We start from the raw sequence: 14,750 nt of genomic DNA, 5'->3' as shown, positions 1-14,750 counted from the left end.
GCCCAGCTTGCTGCATGCTGTGTAGCTGTGGGCGCAGTGCGTTGTCTCCCAGCCTCTGCTGTGCCATATGCAGACATTGCGCCCATTCTGTGTCTGTGGAGCTGTTTGAACACAGATTTCTATTACTGCTTGCCGGAGTCAGGATTTTGTACTCCCATCTTCCAAACCCGTGTTTAATCCAGGAAGCTCCCAAAGGCTTGTGAGAGCTTCACCTTTGCATGTTGTGTCTGCACAGCCTCTGCGCGCGGCTCTGTGTGCCAAAAGCCTCGCGCTCTGTTTTCCTGAAAATCGCATTCGGGTTGCCAGGAGATCGGTGGGAGCCTGAGATCTCCCAGTTAGGAGTTCACACGCCAACTGTGAAGGAGAGCAGCCGAGGCGCGAGGTTCTGCCGTGCCCCTGCTCCCGGCTGAGCCCCGCTCCGCTCCCACCGGTGCCGTGTGTGCAGGCAGCCGGGAGCACGGGGCCGCTGCTCCTGCCAGCGTGTGGGCAGGGCGGGATGCTGCCTCTCGACATGGGGAGTGATTTCAGCCATGCTTCGGTGGTGCTGAGGAGAGGATGAGGTGAGCTGTTCCTTCAGAAACCAGGTTGTGCGATGGGGAGTGCGTGAAGGCACCGCTCGGCTGAGTTTCCTTGGTGAAACCCAAAGGAGGCTGCGTTGCATCAGCAGTCCCCAGTTGGCCTCCTCTATGAAGCGGGTGACCAGAGAGCAGCTCTGCTCTGACCTGGGCTCAGCATCCATCTGTCCGTGTGGTCAGTAAGTCCTCCCACAGCTGCCTGTGCTCCCTGCTGAGTTCTTTGAAATAAGTTTGGCCCATCTTAATGTTGCGGACTTAATTTTAGGCATTAACTTTTTTTTATATTTATTTTCAAGTCTTCAACGGTTGCATGTTTGACACGGTTCTGTTATCCTAGATGCTATGTTTTGATCTGGCACGCAGAGCATTTATTCCTTTATCAGCTCTATTTCCTTTATGGTTGTTCACTTAATTGAGCTCCTCGGTGTATTTTACAAACAAGATGCATTCATTACAGCTTGCAGACCTCAGGTTGTATTGTAACGTGTTTCAGAAAAATGGCACTTCTGTAGATAGTTGTGGAAGTTGGGTGTTTGGTTTATTTTTCCAATGATGGGAGGAAGCAGTAGCGGAATTCTTGCATGCATAATCAGGAGGAACTTTCCAGAAACTCTTTATTCTAGCTATTTTCTTTTAAAGCTGTGTTTACTCTGAGGTTTCGGCTGAGGCAGTTGAAATATGCGGCTGCAGCGTAGAACAAAATACACTGTATGTTTTGTTCCTCTTCTTGTTCTGCTTTGACTTGTGCAAATAGCTTTAATCCAAAGGAGGAGATCATGCAACTGCGGCTGTGGTATCGTATGGTGAAGCTCAGCGTGCAGATTATCCTCTTGCTGCACATCCTGACATCGGATAGCCTTGCCTCGAATGGGATGTGAACAGAGGGAATCCTTCCTTCTTGGGAAGCCACTTGTGTGAGCTGTGCAGTTGGCAGCACATCAGCATGTCCACACACCTGCGGGTCATGGAGATGCTCAGCGTTTGTTCTAGGTGCAGGCAGGGACTGGTTAGCCCCTGTCCCTAAGTGCCCACGTCAGAGCACCGCTGCTGCCAGGGACATGGCACCCAAAAGGCTCCAGAAGTGGGGAGCAGCCTCAGCCGAGCCCCTTCCAGCTTGGTTTTGGGGGCTGCTCGCTGGGAGCTGGTGCCACATGGGGGAAGGGTTGGGCAGCCTCTGGCTCAGGGGAGCAGGAGGGGCTCGGTGCTGGCTGATTCCCAGCTGCCTCCCCGCTGCCCCTGAGCTGGGCCCCGCTGTGCAGAAGAGGGAGAGCCCATCTTCCTGCATCCTGACTCAAAAGTAGGCATATGTGCTTTTTTTGGTTTTTTTTTTTTTGGTGAGTGGAAGCAAATCAGTTTCGACAGAGCTTTTTTAGGGAGTTTTCTCAGGCACAGGCTGAAATTTTGAGGTGGAAAAAATTCACACTTCTTTCTCTGCTGGGCCAGTGTGATGAGGACTGACTGTATTTTTGGGTGCTCGGAATCTGCGTGTCACCGCTGAGCATGCTGAGGACCGTCTGTGTGCGCGTTTCCCGCACAGCAGCCTGGAGGGGTGGAACGGGATCCCCGTGCTGAAGCTGGGAATGAAGGGAGGGAAGGCAGCTCCTGCCCTCGTTGCTCTGTGCAGGTGATGCTGTCCCTTCTGCACCACGTCCCAGCTGCGCTCCAGCAGCCGTAGCCCTCAGATGGGGTGAGTCCAGCAGGCTCCACCTGAGCTCAGTTAACACGCGTTTTCTTTTTGTGGTCCTGGAGAGGGGCTGGATGCTCACATTTGGTGGGTGCTCAGCATTTTTTCACATTGCCCTGCTTAGAGGTTGGTGGTTTCTTTTTTTTTTTAATGGGAAAAAGCATTGTGCCTTTTGCTTTTCCATGGGGTGAAACCACGGAAGAGCTTTTGCTTGGTTTTCCACACGCATGCACCCGCTGCTGGGTGCATGGGAGGGACTGTGCGTCTTAGAAGGCTTTTAAGTGTGTGAAAACAAGAAGTCCTCGTGAAAATAGCTCTGCAGCTTAATTGTGGTGGGTGTGCCCTTGTTTGCAAAAATAAATGAAAGTGCTGAAGTGTTCCCTTCGTGCTCAGTGGCAGAGCAGTACAAACTCCCCTGGCCAGTTCTGCCAAGGTGCTGAGGCCTGCACGTCCTGCTGCCTGTAGCCCTGCTTTCTGGGTACTGCATTGATGCGCTGCATCTGGGGCAGCCACTTTGTTCTTTGCAGAGGTTTGGGAACCATGCGTGGCCCTCTGGATGGGGATGTAGAGCCCATGGAAATGCCATCCGTGGGGAGCTGCTGCTTGCAGTATCTTGGCCTTGCTCTGTGAGCATGAGAAATGTTAACATAAATTCTTTAAATAACATCTAGTAGTGTTGAATGCACAGAATTATAAAACATTTTTATATTCTGAGGCTCATTTGCATCTTCGCATTAAAAACTGCGGTTTTCTTTTCAGGGAATGGATGCAAGATCTGATTTGTTTTGAAATCAAAGCTAAATTTGCGTTCTTGTGTTCCTCTTTGCCCTTCATTTGACAAATTTTTCTTGTTCTATAAATACAGAATTGTAAACAAGGGCTAATCCTTAGCAACAACCTGGGAAGTTAACATTTCTCTCCAGCTCCTATTGTAATGAATTCAGACGTTCTGGATGTGTTCTGATGTACATGTAGTGCTCCTAAGGCCAGTAGGTACTAATATCTTGTGAGAGAGCTGAGAAAAGAGCATTCCTTTGTGTTCTCTATATAACATAATTGCCCTGCATCTTCTTTCATAAGGAGATGTTTAAAGATGCATTTTACTTTACATTTGAAGAATTGAAGGCTTCTGCTTTTGCATTTGGCTGAAATTGTCTTAAATGTGTTTTCCTTCCTTTAGCAGTCAACATTGTCAAAACATTGAGCAAAGTACATCTTAATAATATGGGTTAAGACAGTCATTATATTAATTTAATTCTCAGCATAGGTAAATTCTTAAGATGCTTCTACTTTGCCATAGAAGTTTTTCACAGTAAACATCGTCTGTTTTCCCTGCGCAGAGAAGAGAGAGATAATACAGTCAATGGACGAGTAAGTCCCTTGTGTGAAATCATTTGAGCGTAGCTTGAAGAAGACTTCCTCTCCTGGTCTGTCCTTGTCTTTTATTGAATCTTCCTTTAATTTTGTTTTGTTCTGCTTGTATTTATTCAGGGAGTGTTTTTGTAGCCTTAATCTATGTGAGCCACACGCAGTAGAATACTGCAGCTCCCAAAAGGCCGTGATTAAAGCGTCACGGATGTGGCAAACCACAAACACAAAAGTAAGTTTATGTGTAGATTCTCTTCATAAAATATTTTATTTGAGTTTTGTAGTACCTTGGTATGGTGGTCAGCATTGCCATAAAAATTCTGTGTTATATGAAATGATACAATCTGTGAAGCATTTCCCATTATGTAGACACCGTGTCTTTAAATTATAGCAATTTCTTAAGATTTTAAAGCAAAATGAGCTCTTAGAGGTGTGATTAATAGCAGGGAATGAGGCTAACACCGGGTCATCAGTGGCACTCCATTACAAAAAAGGTTGGGCTAATAAAAGCATCCATCTCTTTGACCAATAAGGCATTTGAATGATATGCTTATAGTTTTTATCATGCCGTAGTTACTTTGTACTGAATAAACTGTGATTTTACGTGCTGGAAAAGGAGCGCAGAGCCGGCGGTGCGGCCGAGGTGAGGGAAATGTCCCGGCTTTCATGCGGGGCTTGATGTTTTTCGAAGCCTTCAGGTTGCGGTGTCTGAATTTCTGAAGCTGCTGTGAAACATCTAAATCCCCCGTGACCCGTGCCCGGCCGCCCGCAGCCCTTCGGTGGGGCTGGCGCTCGCTGTCCTGCAGGGAGGGGAGAAAGGAGGGCATTGTGTGCAATCATTAATTCAGAGTTAAGTCCCTGGCAGCCCCAGACATCAGAAATATTCTGCTGGAGCACAGGAAATGGGGCAGCACTTGTGTTTTCCTGGTGTGCGGACGCCAACTCCGTGCTCGAGTCCCACCTTTCATCCTGCCCGCTATTATGCTGTCAGCCTGACGGATGAAAAAACAGGAGGTTGCCTCAACAATGCTACGTTCGGGCTGCATTTAAATACCTGCCTTATTAGGAGGTTGTACTGATTTCATGCTTTTGAGATTTTTTTTTTAATTTTTGGAGTACAACAAAAGGCTGAATGTTTTCTGAAAAGGGAAACTGAGTTTCTTGGCCAACCACAGATGTCCAGGATTGTGCTGGGAAGAAAAGTACCGGCTATTCTAAAACTTGGGGAAAAATGATGAGGGAGGAGGCTTCCCGCCCCGTGCTGTTTGCACATGAAGTGACAGGGGAGAGCAGATCAGTGCCCGGGCCAGCTGTGACCTTGGATGCTTCACGCATTCAAACCCAGGATGGTTGTGGTCGCTGTTGGTGGCAGCAGTGGCACTCAGGACCTGCGGGGACACCACTTGGGGCATGTGGGGAACAGAGGGGCCTGTGGTGCAGACCCCAACCTCTGTCCCTGTCTGAGAGAGCTTCTTGACCCACGGGAGGGCTGCAGGGACTTTGTGGAGGTGATGCTGGGGATGTGTCAGGCAGGAATGTCACCCAGAGCCCAGGGTTAACCTCCATCCATCTTCTCCCCGCGTGCTTCGGGTCCTTCCCTAAATCCACGATCGAGATAGAGGAGCTGCCGAAACCTCCCTGGGGGAACAGTGTGACAAGGCGTATCTTGAGTGCCACGGGGCTGAGAAATGGGCAAGGAAATGCTTTCTGTAGGGCAGGGAACGCCATGTACTTCAGCCCTGGAGCCCTATTAGGGCTGCTGCTGTGGTCTGTGGGTGCTGAGGTGGATGCTGGCAGCAGGACAGGAGTTTCAGTTGTGAGAAGACTTCCCAAGAGGCAGAGGGGCTTTGGAGGGGCTCCTGTCCCCGCTTGGGTTCTTCGAAAGGAACAGGGGAAACCTCCAGACGTGGAGGGCTGAGGGTGGGTGATAGAAGAGAGGAGAAGGCGGGCTGAGCTGTGCCTTGTGCATGGCTGTGGGTGTGAAAGCACACGTGCATGCTGGAAGGGATGGAGTTGTGTAGAAAGGCAACGTTTTGCTTGTTTGTTTAAGAGGAGTTAACATTTTGCATCCCACCTTCTGCAGTTGCTGATTTTTTTTTAATGTAAATAGATCTCCTCCATCAGTGGTTTGGCCGGTAAATCTTGTTCCGTAGAACACTTTCAAGTGATTTCAGCTCCTTTCTTCACCCTTTATCTGACAGATGCACGGCTGCACGTTTTCCTCTGTTGTCTGTTGTCCTGAGCTTGCACAGAAAGACTGCAAAGGCTTTTTTGTTTGTTGTTTTTGAGGGGGAAAGAAGTCCTCGATGCACAGAAGAGTTAACAGGATTTCACTTGATCTGCTCGTTTATGCAATGAGTAATGTGAGGTTGGTAACAGCAAATTGTTGTTTATAAGCAAACATGGCACTGTGTAAACAAGAAATTCTGGTCCCCAACTGGTTGGATTTCATGGTGGTCAGCAGCTGATGTATGTAATGTACAACCTTTCTGCTTCTCAAAATGTCAGAAGAATGACTATTTGTTTGTCTTGAGTTCTTCCCAGCTGTTTACTCTGTAATGCATTTGCCTCAACCTTGATTCCCTAAGAGTGGCCCCTTTCTCCTCCCTGCTCTGTTTACATTAGTCCTGCCCCGAGTGTCACCTATGAAATCTGTTGATTATTCCACCTGGTTAATGTTAAATTGCTCTTGCAAGATGATGTGTTTGTTCATAAACACAAATGCTGGGCCCCTTGTTTACTGTACCCATGGCAGCAATCAGTTATTAAACAAATATTGCTTTGTTTGCGGGTGTGAGCAGCAGTTTATCCTGCAAGGTCTGGAAAAAAAAACCTTTAAATGCTGGGATTTTGATAAAGGAGAAAAAGGGGAGCTTGTCCCTGGAATGTGGCTGAAACTCACTTTGGTTTGCTTTGCTTATCTTTAACTTGGGTGAAGGGGCTAGAAAGATTAGCAAGTTGTTTGGTTTTTCCAAGAGATTTCCTTAGTGTAATGATATCTATCCAGTTGTTTGCTTTTTTCAGAAGGGAGAGAGCACTCCTGCAAGACGACTAGCACAGCGATAGCCGGCTGGTGGCTAGAAAATCCTGCATGGAGCAAACAAGGAGTTAGAAGGTCTGGGACAAAGGTATAGGGCTAATCAGCCAGGTAATCCCCCCAAAAGAACAGCCTTCGAGTTGAGTGCGGCGTTCGGTCGGGGCTGCGTTGGCTTTCCCCTTCCCTTGTGTCTGTGCCGGGAGCGATGCGTGTACCCTCTGCGGGCTTTGAAGAGGCAAAGCTTTCGCTTTTAGTTCGGAGGCGGTCTGGGGAGAAGCTCTGGTGTGAGAGCAGAGCCATTTGAATGAGGAGAAAATACCAAATCTAAAAATGCTCTGTGCCATTCCTCCTCCTGCAAGTGAGCTCCGATTCTTTTTATAACTGGAAAACAGCATTTGCATCTGCACATTTCTGTTTGCTGACTGTTTGCTCTTCGGTTTCTGAGAGTCTTAATTAGAGAGCACCGTCCTGGTCGTTGTTGCTTTTGGGCTGTTTTGCAAATGAGCAAGAAAACTCACTCACACCATCTTTGTTTTTCAGAACGATTGTTTATTATTGTTTCTGGCTGTGGCCTGGGTTTGGAATGCCGGGCAGGACCTGTTCACACCAACAGAGCGTTGTTGGGGCTTCACACACAGAGGGAGTAACCCTCCTGGAGTGACCTTGAGGAAGAAAAGCGAACTCTTTTTTGCATGAAGGTGGTGTCTGCTCCTTTGTATGTGAAGTAGCGATAGGAATACCTTGAATATACATTTCTGAAATGGGAACACTGAGCTGGACCGAGCCCTGGCTGAGTGCATTGGGTGAAGCAGTGAAGCGAGGGCTGTGTCGTGCAGCAGTGCTTCTGGAGGCCAGTGGGTTTAGAGACACTTTGCTGGAGACGTGCTCGGGCTGGGATTGTAACTGCTGAGCAATCAGCACTGAGTTGTGCGAGGTTTGGAGTCATCTTACTGTCTCATAGTCAGTGCTGCCTCACGAGCTGACCACGTTTACGCATTTATCACATGCAACTTTGCCCTTTTGTTGAGTTGAATATTCTGTTCACCTTCTTTTCTGGGAGAGAGACTGTGAGAGCTCACGTTGCATGTGGTGTGCACGAACCAACCCTGAGCCCTCTGTCCCTCCCCAGAGCTGGTGCATGCCTCAGGGACACTGCAGTGGGGCCCTCCTTGGCCAGGGCTAACCCCTAATGGTGCTGCTGTCCCAGCTCACTTGGCAGCACTTGCGGAGGAGCATGGCACTGTGAAACTTGACTTCTGCTTTGGTTTGGTGTTCTTTTTTGGGCTTCCCATTCCTTTCCTTCCAAACAGGCCAGGATCCCAGTGATAGTAAGGATGACCTCTGCTGAGCTCGTGGTGGAAAGGTGGCTCTGCCCAGGAAGGGGCAAGGAGCTCACTCTGCCCGCAGTGCCGTGCCAGCAGTGCAGCTCGTGCTCCAGTCCCCGCAGGTGGCCCAGCTCTGAGCTTTCTGTGGCCATGGCACAAACTTCTTGCTGACCATGGGTTGCCAGAGCTGTCCTGCTGGGTGAAGCTGGCAGTGCAAAGGGGATTTATTTATCCATGCTCAGAGTAGAAGAAATTTCTGTATGGAAGTGTTATCAGAAGGGAAGGTGCACAAAGCTTGTTTGGGGAAGGTTGAGCTGTCCATCTTCTCTGCCTTACGCTCAGGTCTGCAGCCAGTTTTGGGTTGTGTGAGTGGGCAGAGCAAGCTGGGCAGTCTTTGTGGGATGCATCAAACAGCCAAGAGTGAGATGGTTTCTTGTGGCTTCTGTATCCAGTCCCAACTCACAAGTTATGGACTGGGAACTGACCTCTTGTGAAGAGGTATCTGAGGGAAAGAAGCGAGGCTGTTACCTGCACTGTTCAGTCTGACTTGGTGCATGCAGGCAGGTGGAGGTGGCTGCTGGAGGTGGGCATCGGCCCTGCTCGGGGCTGAGCTCATTGGAAATGCAGCTTCCCTCTGACCCAGGAGGGAGACAGCCGTGTCCTCCTGGTGCCCAAGGTGTGTGCTGTGTCCATTCCCGGGGCACAGACGGACGCAAACCTGAGGATGTGCCGTGGATAATCTCGTTTATTCTGCACCCTTTTTCCAGACCGGGAAATGGAATTTCAGATTTTAGATATGTCTAGACATACACAGTGCACGATAAAGTTGATAATACATTAATCATTTTTAACAACAGGTAATATGCATAATTTATGGTGTTACAGTGCTATCTTTTTTGATATTTATGATGGATAATGCTCAGTTTTTGCCCTCATATTACTGCTTTAAATTATACCACAAGAAAATTAATGAGAAAGTAGATTTATGGGTTTCATTTGTTTGTCAATTCGGAAATTAATTGGGTGTTAATTTTAGCCGTCCCTCATCAGACCAGGTCTTTAGTATGTGTGCATTACTTTGCATTCATTGAAGCCTACCTCCCATTTACTGTGGGTCACTAGCTTTGCATACATTAAAATAGCCCTCAGGCTCATTCTCTTGATTACTTTTTGAACTGCCATGCATTAGAAAATTTACGCCTTTCTGTTATAATTATGAAAATTCTGTATTGGAAGACGATGCTTGCATAACAGCAAGTACACAGTCTTGCTCAGCCATGTAAGATCATATAGCAAATCCCAATACATTTTTGTTCTAATCCTAGAAAATAGCACTCTTGACAATCTTTGTTGTGTGAGTTTTATCCTTTGAAATTTCAAGGATCCATTTTAATGCACTGAATTACCTCTTTAAGCTGAGGAAATATCAAAGGATTTCCCCTTGTCTCCGTCTCTTTGTTCCCTCCTTCCGCACTTCCCGGACGCGATGCGCTCTTCCCTCGTTCCCAGTTTGCCTCTCCTCCAAGCAGTGCCGTGCTTGGCTGTGACTCAGCATGGCTTTCCAGCACAGCAGCCTGACTTGCTTCGTACCTCACTATTGGATTCTTATGACCACCTACTTGCTCTTTGCAGCCAGGTCTCCTTTCTTGTGTCTCTGCTCAGCTCAGCAGGCAGCACGAGCGTGTAGGTGAGTGGCCTTCCCTGGGGTGATTGTGGAGTTTCATCCAAAGGTACCCTATAAAAGTTGATCTGTGGTTATTTAGTACATGATCATATCTAAAAATACACCCTGTCAGCAGGAGAAAAGACAGCTGCTGAGAACTCTGAAGAGCACGATGGGTATTCACCCATCTCCAGTGAGGAGCTCTGGGCTTTGTGATGAGGAGCTGGTGAGCTCAAGGTGAGCACTGGACATAAGTCATGCCACGAGTCGGGATGCCAGCCTCAAGTGCAGCCCTGGAGGTGTCACCTAGCACCAGTTCTGCCCACTAAGCCAGGGCCCACGAGGACGGCTGGTCCTGCTCCTGTGCTCACTGTGCTGTCAGCCTGTGAGCTGTTTGTATGAAGCTGGCTGATTCACAGCTAATTGTGACATGCTGTAATTTAGTAAATGAGCAGCTGAACATCTGTACACCTTCCCCCACAGAAGATCAAAGCCATGTCTTACACAAGGCTTTTACTGTCCACATGTGAACCCTTTGAGTTTTACTGAGCCCCTGGCTGGTGGGACGGTGCTGCTGGCTGTCTTGCTGACCTAGCAGGGCGACTTTGCGGGGGATTCAGCTTCACCATGGGAAGCATGTTCTTGGAGAAGGTCAGCAGTGCTGGTGGTGGTACCTGGAGCGTGTGGTGCTCACCATCGTAGTCCCCATTGCTGATGACGGCAGCGTTGGGAGCGCCAGGCTGCCTTTGTGCTGCTTCTATACCTGTGCAGTTGGCAGGAGGCAGCTTTGCTCCTGCTTTCATATTGCCTTGCTGTTTGTGCTCTGGAGCACGTTAGTTTTCAGGAGGCAGAATCCTGCCTTTGTAGCGTTACGTTGCTGTGAAGTGCTTCCAAGCACTGCTCCGTTTTTGTAGTTTGACAGAGGAGTGCTCAGAAGTTCATCCTGAGCATGCTTGGGGGAACTGCTTGCAACAAATAGGTAAAATTTTCCCTTATTAATGATGCCTGCATGGTAGTGAGCCTGCTAGAGAATTTAGAACTAGATCTTGTCATATGATCACTTACTTAAAGCTGACTTTACCACTAAGTCTTCCCATACAAGTAGAAATGTTTTATAAATCTCTGTTTATCTTAATTTACACATGCTTTTATGGCTGGGCCAAGTTCTTTAAGGGCATTTATTCTGCTTCATATAAATAATTGATCAGCCAAGTTAATTTACTTCTGCCTGACTTGGTCAACCTTAATTAACTGCCCTGGAATAAAGACTGAACTTTCTATTAGCTTAAAATCTTTCACAAATGTGACAAAGAGGGGATGCGTTAGGACAACGTTTTCGTTCTAGCATTTTTCTCAGGGGACAGAAATGTTGAATGAACTCCATGTGCAGATAGGAGGTTGTGGCGAGATGGGGGTCAGCCTCTTCTCCCAGGTGATAGGACCAGAGGGAATGGCCTCAAGCTGTGCTAGTGGAGGTTCAGATTGGATATTAGGAAGAATTTCTTCTCTGAGAGATCAGATCCTGGAAGGGGCTGCCCAGGGAGGTGGTGGAGTCACCATCCCTGCAGGTGTCTAAGGAAAGGGTAGGTGTGGTACTTAGGTCCAGCGAACAGTATTGGTGGGAGGTGGACACTTGAACTGGATGATCTTAGTGGCCTTTTCCAACTTTAACAATTCTGTGATTCTTCCATACGTATTAAGAAAAACCTCTAAACGTTAATGGCCAAAATGAAATTGTCATCTGAATGTGGTCCAGGTTGTGTGTGGAAACATTTTTAAAGAAGGATGTCCCTGGTCCCAAAGGATAGCGTTTATATGGTGATGAGATTCTTAGAAGTGTCCATTGGTGCTTTTTGCATGTTGAGGAGTCTTAAAAGTGATGCCTCCATGAGAGGGCATCCAAAAACAGCTGAATATCTGTCCTTCAGCCTTTCAGACTTGCAGGGGGTCCTAGCTCTGACGGGTGCGTCACTCGATAAATCCTCCCTCCTGCTGACATTAAACAGTGCTGCTCGGTCTTCAGAAAGTATGCTAGCAGCAGAATTGCAGACATTGCACACTTCAGTGCCCACCTCCTGCCTGCTGATCTCCATGCTTAACCTTGCTCGTCTGAACAGTCCAGTGGAGCTAAGGGATGTGTACCTGCAGCATCTCGTCTTCATGGTGTTAAAGACTTACTAAAAAATGGGTTAGCAAAGAGTGGTTTCAAAATTAGGACTCCTTCAGGTTCTGACTTCTGACCCCAAACGCTGACCCCGGAGTCCTCTGGAAGATCATTTTCACTCAGCCAAAGTTCACATCCAGCCTGTGCTCTTCTCAGTTTTGTCTGTGCCCTTAAAAAAATCGTCCATCTCCAAAGTCATCTGGGAGATGGCTGCTGTTGTCCTGCTGTTGATAGCGTGCACCACTTTGGTTCCTCTCTGCTGAAGTTTTACCCCATTACCTTGAACTTATGGTATTAAACGGAGAGATGGGCCAAACCCCCGTGACTTTGGCTGCATATCATAACTTGAAGAAGTGTTGTGCAGGTTAAGACCAGAATCTTGAAGAAATCAATTTCTGTTGTGATATTTTTAAATGAGGCTGACATTAAGTCATACAAGAACAGTTTGTTTAATACCAGCCCATGGATTTCAGGAAATAAGAAATATGTTGTTGTTTATACTACAGCTTAGCTGTGGACCCTGCTTAGGGGAAAAACGTCTGGTGTCACCTTTAACTATCTGAAGAGTCATTCTGTATCCACCCCTGGCGTGAAATGGTGTAGATTTCTTATGAAAAGAAGAAAGATACTCATGTTGATAAGAACCCATCTATTTTTAGGCTGTTGAAATATGTTTGCCTTTGCAGAATTGACACGAGAGTCATTCTGCTTTGTAGAATGCGTGAGACAGAGACATTTCTTAAGTCAGAATATGATATCTTGTATGTCATGGAGCTTTTGTGGAGTATGGTATTTCCTATAATAAATCATTATACGTAAGAGCTTCTTCGGTACCGTTCTGCTCACTTCAGGTTGTGCTCAGAGCAGAGTCGCTGTGGCACTACACACAGAGCTCCCCTTCAGTTGCCACAGAACATAATTGTATTGCATAAAGTCAACCTTGATTTGCTTTTTTCTTTCACGATTTTGAATGACAGACCTCACTAATAGGCTTCTGCAGGGCCTGCTCCTCTGTGCTGGAGTGAGACAATTATCTCAGCCATCCTCAGCATACGATCACCTCCGCTCATTTAGGTGTGCTCAGACAGACAAATAATAATCATTCTTGCAGAAAGCTCTCGCAGGTTGATTTTCATGACATGACGCTTAATGATCAAACCGAACTGTGATTATTTATGTCAACCCACATTTGACTACAGTGAAGAAATAAACAGCTTTATCTTTCCTCCCTTGAAAATCCTGTTTTCCATTGAAAGCGTTTCAGCAAAGTGGACTTGTTTTGTATGGGTGTTCAGTTGAAGGCATACTGAAGCCAACTGACCGTAAGTGGGCATTCCTGAATAAAAATTTGCTCAGAGATGTTCACTTCTGCTTTTAAATTTTATTTATTTTTATTTATTTATTTATTTTGAGTGAACGGAGCCCTGGAAGTGGAAATCATCCAAATTTTCTTTTTAATGTCTTGGTGTTTGCTTTGCACCCCCCATTCCTAGCAGTGCTGGCAGTGCTCCCGGGAACGTGGGGTGGCACAGCTGCTCAGGTATCACTGCCTGGGGCACTTGGGATGTGGAAGGGAGCCTAAAATCAGTCCTGGACAAAGTTCTGAAGAACCCAGTGATCTTCTTGTTACTGTATCCTATAAGTAATCCCTCCTTTTGTCAGTCCTGCAAGGTGGAAAAATTGTAGTGATTGCTACTGTTGTTTCTTTCCAGGAGCCCTTTGCGGTCCTCCAGGCAATGAATAATTTTTTGACCGGTTTCTTTGTGAATTATTTTCTGTGACCTGGGGGATATTTTGTTCAGAAGAGCAAGCCAACAAATGTTGACTGGGCAGTGATGGATCTGCTCCATGGTGGGTTGTGTTGCTCTTTCTGCTGTTGAAGTATCTCCAAGCTTTGGTCGGTGCTTTCCCCTTCCCTCCGTAGTAGTTTGTCCAGTTTCTTGCCTACAGTCAATCTGTTGCATCAGAAGGGTTTAGGAATGAAATATCCTTTTTTTTTTTTTTTTTTTGACTGTTTGGGCACATTGGTTTCAACATCTCTTTCCGTGGTGGTATCTGCTGGAGGCTCTGCAGCCCTTTCTTTATGTGTCCTTGCTCAGCTGGGTGCTCAGCCTCAGGCCCTCCTTGGCACAATGTTTGATGGTGACATCCTGATGAAAATGAGCCTCTAGGTTTCACCTAATGCAGTCTTACCTGGTTCTTCTTGTGCTGGGGTAAATGAGTGAAATATTCCACTGTCATTCTTAAGGCTTGACCCCAAATTCAGACGGAAGGAAAGGAGTTGCATCAATTCCTTCTTGATTTATCCCTTATTAATGGTCATGACAGCTGAGGATCTGGTGATGGAAGGAGTCCTTGTTCTCAGCCAATGCTCCTGTGGGCTTCCTGAGGAAAGTGATTTTGCCTGGTGCTTTTCCATTAGAAATGCATTGTTTTCTTTCTCCCTTTTGGACTGACTTTTTTCCCTTTTGTGTCAGAAAGGATATTTGTTCTTGCTTCTGAAGAGGCAGAACATGGACAGAGGGAGGGGTGGACTGGAAGGAAGCACATTAATTACCTTTAAATCTGTAATACCGCAGTGCTTCTAAAGTCAAACCAGTCCAAGAAAATTGCTGAGAACACTATGAGCAGCTGAAGCAGTTTGCTCCAGAACATCCCAGATTCATCCAAAATTGCTTCGTAGGAATTGAAGTCGGGGGTGGAAACTGAAGTGCTGAGCGCTGCTTCCCTTACCTACCCCTGCGCACTGTATATCAGGTTCTTGATGTTGTCCGTCACATGTTGCAAGGGATGACTCATTGTTGCAAAGGAGAGAGAGCATCCAGATGTAACTGGAGAAATTTAATTATGGATTCTGTGTGTTCGTTTGAAAATATTTTTTTTTTCTCTAAGGGAAAAAAGATGTTGAGCAAATAATACTGTATTTAGAACTGA

At 46.9% G+C, this 14,750-nt stretch overlaps 1 protein-coding gene across 10 annotated transcripts in view; it reads left to right on the top strand.

The window, feature by feature from the left end:
* Positions 1-14,750, top strand: part of FOXP1 (forkhead box P1) — a 335,216-nt gene that overhangs the window by 174,359 nt on the left and 146,107 nt on the right. Inside the window, exon 1 of one of the 10 annotated variants that reach the window (XM_065749245.1) lies at positions 540-560. The exons of 8 other annotated variants lie outside the window; for them this stretch is intronic. The gene's annotated coding sequence lies outside the window, so the exon portion shown is untranslated. Of the gene's footprint in view, positions 1-539; positions 561-6,416; positions 6,776-14,750 lie in introns of those variants that run through there. One more of the 10 variants, XM_065749244.1, reaches the window with a different exon arrangement.

The sequence above is a fragment of the Cyrtonyx montezumae genome, unplaced genomic scaffold, assembly GCF_038088225.1.
Source record: "Cyrtonyx montezumae isolate F1298 unplaced genomic scaffold, pur_monq_1.0 scaffold_6, whole genome shotgun sequence".
NCBI classification, from domain to species: Eukaryota; Metazoa; Chordata; class Aves; order Galliformes; family Odontophoridae; genus Cyrtonyx; species Cyrtonyx montezumae.
Note: the sequence above shows the minus strand (reverse complement) of the source record. Positions and strands in the feature narration are given on the sequence as shown.